Here is a 7,117-nt window from a genome sequence, read left to right on the forward strand (position 1 = left end):
CCATTAAAAGCCTTGCTGAGAAAGGTATTTCTTGTGGACAAAAAAGAATCAGGCCCCTTGCTCCCTACTGAGCCCATTTCTCCTGCCTTTACCCGAGCTGTCAGGCATGAATCTCTGTAGCATTCCGTAACTAATTGACAGTAATGGGGGCCATTGGGAGCCTAAGAATACATGGCATTACCCAGCATGCACTGCAAGAAAGGGGGGCTGCCTGGGGGCAGCTGTGGGAAAAGTAAAGGCTGTCTTAAACTTTTTTTTCTTTAATCAAAGGTAGGAAGTCAAAGTAGAAAGGAAAGATTTAGGAAATCTTATACTTGAGTTTAAAAATAAAAAATTATAAATCTCATATTTTATCCTGAATGAATATCTTACGATACTATGTCTACCACACAGAAGAAACAGATGGAATTTCAATTAACCCCAGGGCCCCCTGTGAAATCTATATTGTACCCTCTGGATTTACAACATATTGTAATATATGACTGCAGGGCCTGGAGATTCCATCGCAAATCAACTCTCTTTATTTCAAGGGTTCAGAAAACTACTACAAAAGCCCACTTCAGAATCAAAAGTATCCAACTTCCTACAACTTCATCCTCAGAGCTAAAATCCAATTTTAATTTTATGACACATTTTATTTATTGAGTAGTCTCATGTTTTTATAAGAAGGTACATTTATTTTTTCCTTCTATTAATGATATTATGGACTAAAGCTGCTTACACTAAATAAGAAATTAGGAAAACAGCTATTATTACATCTTAAAGAATGATTCTCCACACACAGTGAATTATCTTCCAAAGAATTTTTATATTTTAAAAATTCGTATCTTTGAAGAAGGTAGTCGTTAAGATTATTCAAATAAAAATAAAAGCAGTTACCCCTCCTATGAATATCATACAAAGCTGTAAATATTGAAAGAATTTTAAGAATTCCTAGTTGTTTTTTAAATCAGCATTATTTCTAAAGTGCCTATACACTTATGCCTTTGACTTTTATTTCAATTATTTTATTATTGGCCTCACCTTTCTGTATGAGTTCTTTATTTCAAAAAGAAAATTCACATAAGTGTTTGGCTCCTCACATACAAAAACATTAATTTTGTCTTTTCAGCATTGAGAAAAATTCCCTGCATGATTCTTAGAAGACTAGCATTTCCCCAAAATTGCATTTCAACTCAAATCTCTTTATCATCTGCAGTGATGAGTTTTCCCCATGAAATGGTACAGACTCTACTTTTCCCAGGTGGGGGAGGCTGCTGTGTTGTCCTGCATCTGATAAAAGGTTTGCCCCTGAACTCCTAGGGAATAGCTCTTAGCAAACTTCCTGCAGTTAGAGAAAAAATACTCTTGGAGAACTGGTAAACAGAAATATGCCTTTTAAAAAATTAGGGATGAGGGCCAGGGATTTAGCTCAGTGGTTCCGGCGCCTGCCTTCCAAGGGAAAGGTCCCAAGTTCGATCCCTGGTACCAAAAAAAAAAAAAAAAATAGGGACAGAAATAAGATGTGAAGGTTCTCCTTCATTCTAAGGTGAACACCAGGAGCTGAGGACCATAGGACTGTCTCAGAAACACATCTATTAGATTCAGATGTTGCAAGCTGGGAGGAATGTAAGGAGCAAGTAAGGCCATTGCTGGTATGTTCTCCGGCTGTCAGAACAAAAGAGTTCTCTAGCCTGCTCTTCTTTTGCTCCACCAAATGCACAACCTAGAAGGAACACCATCATGGAACTCTTCTTTCTCCCTGGATCTGACATTGTGTGGCTGGACCAGCAGGTCCGTTGCATGGTGACCCCAACTCAAGTAGAGAGCCCTGATGTGGCACAAGGTCTGGGGGCCACATCAGAAATTCAAAGAATTGTTCAATTCTCTCTTCTGTGCAAGTTTGGAACATTGACTCAAAGTTTAGAAGAGGGTTGTTTTGTTTTGTGGTATCAGAAATTAAATACAGGACCTTTGCAGAGCTATACCCCAATTCTTCTTATTAATTTTTATTTTGAGACAGGGTCCTGCTAAATCACTTGAGTTGCCCAGGCTAGGCTTAAACTTGCAATTTTCCTGCCTCAGCCTCCCAGAGAACCAGGATTACAGGCATTCCCCACCACACCAGCTAGAAGAGAGTTCTTTAAATAGAAAAAGCTCCTCTTATTTCAGGTGAGTTTGGTTTATCCTTTTAAGCTACTGGGTTTGTTTTTTGTTTTGTTTTGGTTTTTTTTTGTTTTTTCGGTACTGGGGATTAAACTTGGGTCCTCGTGCTTGCAGGGCAGGCGGCAGAACCATTGAGCTAAATCCCCGGCCCTAAGCTACCGTTTAACCAGAAAAAAACGAGGCTTTTAAATAAGCTGAATATTCTCCCATTTGTGATATCGTAATATCAATCCATCAAAGGTCATTTTGATGTAATTATTAAGGTTTATTTCTTCATCTGAACAAAAACATGGATTTGTTATTGAACCCAGACCAATATTCACTTAACCTGTCTAATCCCCATCCTAGATAGCATTTATTTTGGAAAGAGAAAATATGTGGTTACTTAAGAATAATATACCAACCAAATGTTAAAAATGACTGGATTTTTTGCTTTTTAAAAAAACTTTTGTGTGGGAGCCCGGGATTTAGCTCAGTGGTGCTGCCACCTGCCTCAAAAGCACAAGGTCCGGAGTTCAATCCCCAGCACCAACAAAACAAAACAAAAAAACTAGTACTTATGAGCCAGCACTGTTCTGAATGCTTTACATACATTAATTACCTAATCATCACAATGCTCTATGTAGCATTATGATCCTCCTTTTCCAAAGAGAGACAATTAATAACATGAACAGTACTCTAAACACATTTGTTCCTCAGCCTTTAGAAGTTACTGCCAGGCATCTGCTTTTCTGATGGCCTACTCATCTGCAGTACTGGGAGGGACTTATCATTCAATATATGTCAATGTGACTCTTCCTTCTTTTTCCTCCCCACAACCTCTCTTCCCAGTCTGCTCTGAACCCCATTTACAACTTCTTATTTGAGACTTCCTTACTTACGTTTGGCAACTTTACTTTCAGGCTTCCTGTTTTCATTTTTATCCTATTAGTTTTATATCCAACACCACTAGAAAGTAAGAAAAGATAAGAGAATAAAGAAAACAATACTATGGATGGGAAATATTCTGAAACCACCTGGAAAACTTCATAGTTGGATAAAGTGGGAAAAGTATACTGAATAACAATACTGTTGTATCGTGTCTTCTCCGCTGAACTCAAATCATGTTTTTAATCACTTGGTTGGACCAAGGGAAATGCAACAAGTTTTCTACTAGATCTTCCTCAAGAATTCATTTACCCTCAGTTTTTCCCCAAAGTCTTCACTGTTAGCCTTTCCAACAGGTATCTATTCCTTTCTTCCAATTTTCGTGGCACTTACATACATAGACAGGACCTTGCTGCCAAGTATTTGCTTATTATCTTGGCTTGAAATTTTCTCTATTCCTTTAACTTATGCACGTCTGATCTCCAGAACCAGGTTCCAAAGAAAAGGGCTATTGTTTTTCTTTGCAGATTCTGCAGAGCCTTGTTCTGTAAGTTACACAAATTTGTTAAGCTGAATTATGGAGAATGTTATGTATAAATGACAGATCGGTGGGTATAGCTCAGGAACAGAAGGTTTAACTAGCATGTGCAAGGCTCTGAGTTCAATCTCCAGCACCACAAACAAATTTAAAAATTAAAAATAAATGACATAATTCCCTGAAGTATAATTGCTGAGCACAAGAGCACTGAACTGACTGGGAACTGGGCCAACTAAACAAAAAATTACAGCAGAAAGTGGAGGACAGTTGTTCAGAAATGAGCCAGAGACTGGCAGATAGAGGGATAATAATGAGTGGTGTCATAAACTCAGGCCACAGCAGAGACAAGAAACAAGCTTACGCCCCTCTGTGGTAATGGGAATATCAGAGGAAGACTGGCTGGGATTCTGGACGATGCTAAAGTTTCCTCTGAACCAAAGAAGAGACATTCTCTGTAAAACTTGTAGAGAAGAGTCTGCACTAAGAGAAAACAGGGGAAGATGTTCAAAGAAAAGCATTGAAGTGGCTGAGTGATTGGCTAGGAATGTTTGGGCTATTATGACCAAACCGATTCCAGGACTTCTTTTTTGTGATTTCAACAATTCTTCATCCATTCTCTGCAGATTGTCCTACTTACTATAGGTATGAGTTTTGGTTTTCTGCTCCCTTTTCTCTGAAGGCTCCTAGGAAGTCACTGCTTCGGGAAAATCAGATCCTGCTGGTGAGAACAGCCATGCGAACTGTCCTGAGTGGGGGATAATGACATAAAGTTATAATGATGACCACTCAAGCGCAATAGTGTTAGTATTTCATGCTCTATCTTTATATATTAGCAAGCTCTTTTACATCTTCAGAAATTATTTTTGCCCTCTCACTGAGAACCATAAAATAAATTGATATTTATGTAGAATCTTTCCAACAAGGAGTTCAAAAGTCAATGATGACAAAAGGGCTCTCTGTTTTCTTAAATTATTAGACATTGTTTGTTTTTGAGGTTCTAGGCATGAAGCCCATGGGTTCACATCTGTTAGGCAACTGCTCTGCTATTGAGCTGCACCCATAGCCCCAAGACTTTATTTTTAGAGTAGGTTTAGGTTCATAGGAAACTTGTGAAAAATACTGAATTCCTTTATATTCCCTCCTTCTCCCCTTCTCCCCATTCTTCACTCCTTCCCCTCTAGTTTCTTCTACTATTAACATCTTATATTAGTGTAATACATTTGCTATAACTGATGACTAATATTGACTGGTACATTATTATTAACTGAAGTCCATAGTTTAAATTAAGGGTTACTCTTTGGGCTATATATTCTGTGGATTTCAAAACATGCATAATGAAATGCATCCACTATTATAGTATCAAACAGAGTAGTTTCACTGCCATAAAGTTAACTTATGCTCCACCAATTATTCATCCCTCTCTGACTCCCTCCCTCCTACCTCCCCCTTCCCCCAGTAATTGGCTATCATTGTTCATTTTACTGTCATCATAATTTTGCCTTTTCCAGAATGTCATATTGTTAGAATGTCATATAGTTATACAGTATATAGCAGCTTCAGGTTGGCTTTTTTCAATTTACCAATATGCATTCAAGGTTCCTCCATTGTCTTTCATGGCTTGATAGCTCATTTTTTATCAGTGAATAATATTCTATCACATGAATGTATCAGAATTTGTTTATCCATTGATCTTTGAAGGATACATTGGTTGACTCCACATTTTGGGCTATTATGAATGAAGTTGTCATGAACATTTTTTGTGCAAGTTTTTCTTATTTTGAAGTTGAGTGACAGAAACAAGATTCCCAGAATTCTATGAATTCATACAACTGCTTTTGGTCTTCCACCAAGTTTAACATGATAGAGATTAAGGTCATACATAGTTATGTCCAAATTACTTGATAACAGATCACAGCCATGGCAAGATGTGCCACTACAAGATACTATTGTTGTGGAGGAGAGAGAGTCTCAGCTGACTCAAAAGGGAAAATCTTACTAGAGCTCATGGAACTTGGACTTCTGTGCTAAACTTCACTTGGAGATGCAGTTCCAGCTGCATGCTGTAGACAGCATTCAACTCCTGAAGCCAATTCCTAGTGTTATTTTCAGTTCAGACTGCTACAACAGCCTGGGTGTCCGAAGCAATGAGCACTTATTTCTTATAGTTCTAGAGGTTGGCAAGTCCAATATCAAAGGGCTGCATAGTCTGGTATCTGGTGAATGCCAGCTTCCAAGTGTGCAGATGGCTGTCTTCTGGTTGACTCTTCACATGGTCAAGAGAGATGACTTTTTCTTATAAGTTACTAATCCTGTAATGACAGCTCCAATGTCATGATCTGCTCAATTCCCCAAAGATACTACTTCCTAATACCATCTCATTGGAGGTTGGGATTTCAACCTGTGGATTTTAGGGAGAAATAAACATTCAGTCTATAGCACCCAGCTAGCTAAATAACTGCATTTACAGCCTACTTTTAATATCTTTCCACTTGTGTGGTTTTAAAACCTTCTCAGACTCAGAGAAATCATCATCATGTTCTTTTTTTCACTTTAAAAGAGAGAATCTTAGTAATTAGAACCATCTAGTTTAGATTTCCACTACCAAAATTGCAGAGGTGATCTGTCTATTCAGCCTCCAATCTCAGCATCTTCCTTCCTAAACAACCTTCAGTGTTTCTGTACTTACCTCAGCACTCAGTCCTCACAGTACATCAGTACCCAGTACCATAGTACTCTACCTCAGAATCCAGATCCTCTTATTTAACTACTCAGGCTTTTAGTTTCTGCAATGATCCCAACCAGTGAAGAACTAAAAAGAGCTTATGTTTTTTCCCTCCTTTACTGTATTTCAACAAGGACAACCCAAGACTTGACTAGGATGTGTGAAGCTTCAAGATAACTAAACTCACCTCAGGAAGCAGTCATTTCGTTCTCCTGACTTGGGAGAAGGAAGATTCTAAGCCCCTCGAAAGCCTTCTCTCCAACTTAACTCCCCACCTAGAGCTGCCTCAACACCTGTTGGAAATTTTCTCACCACTTCTTGGACATTCCTTCCAGAGGATCCAGTTGTCAGTGTTACCACAGAACCCCAACTTAACACACCAGCTCAGAGATCTGTTCTCAGAAGGGCTGGTCACTAAGGAAATGACTATCAGGCCAGGTGTCAACAAAGTGAGGTTCTTCCAGCTGGGCCCTGCGGCCACTCCCTACTGTGTTGAACTTTTCATGAAATGTGGCCAATAGCACTTAATATAGGATTTCCCTCTGAATTGCTGATCAAAACTTTGGAGGAACAGAGTCATTGTTGTACTTGTCAAGGAGAGTAGGAGTGGAGAAGAAAGTAGACTTTGTAGGACAGCAGTGGAGACAGGAAAAGAAGTAGCTGGAACTAGGGCTAAAATCTTGGCTGTCCTAAGGTAGAAGGGGCAAGAGAAGGTAAGCAAGCAATGAGAGTGAATGAACTAAGTGAAGCAGATTATGATGTGTTTTGTGTACCCAGATCTCTGAAGATACTGAGGTAAGAAAGAATGCTTTCAAGCTATGATTTGCAATGACAAGCAGTTTTCC

At 38.8% G+C, this 7,117-nt stretch overlaps 1 long non-coding RNA gene across 1 annotated transcript; it reads right to left on the reverse strand.

Moving 5' to 3' along the window:
* Positions 1-348: 348 nt before the first annotated feature.
* On the reverse strand, positions 349-6,609 carry LOC110350781 (uncharacterized). Its single transcript, XR_002397643.2, has 4 exons — positions 6,460-6,609; positions 5,547-5,948; positions 4,188-4,295; positions 349-3,093 (listed from the first exon to the last, which is right to left on the reverse strand). It is a non-coding gene; the product is annotated as an uncharacterized LOC110350781 (long non-coding RNA).
* Positions 6,610-7,117: the final 508 nt, after the last annotated feature.

The sequence above is a fragment of the Heterocephalus glaber genome, unplaced genomic scaffold (genome assembly GCF_053883595.1).
Source record: "Heterocephalus glaber isolate CG9 unplaced genomic scaffold, H.glaber_assembly_v1.0 deba00000122, whole genome shotgun sequence".
Lineage (NCBI taxonomy): Eukaryota > Metazoa > Chordata > Mammalia > Rodentia > Bathyergidae > Heterocephalus > Heterocephalus glaber.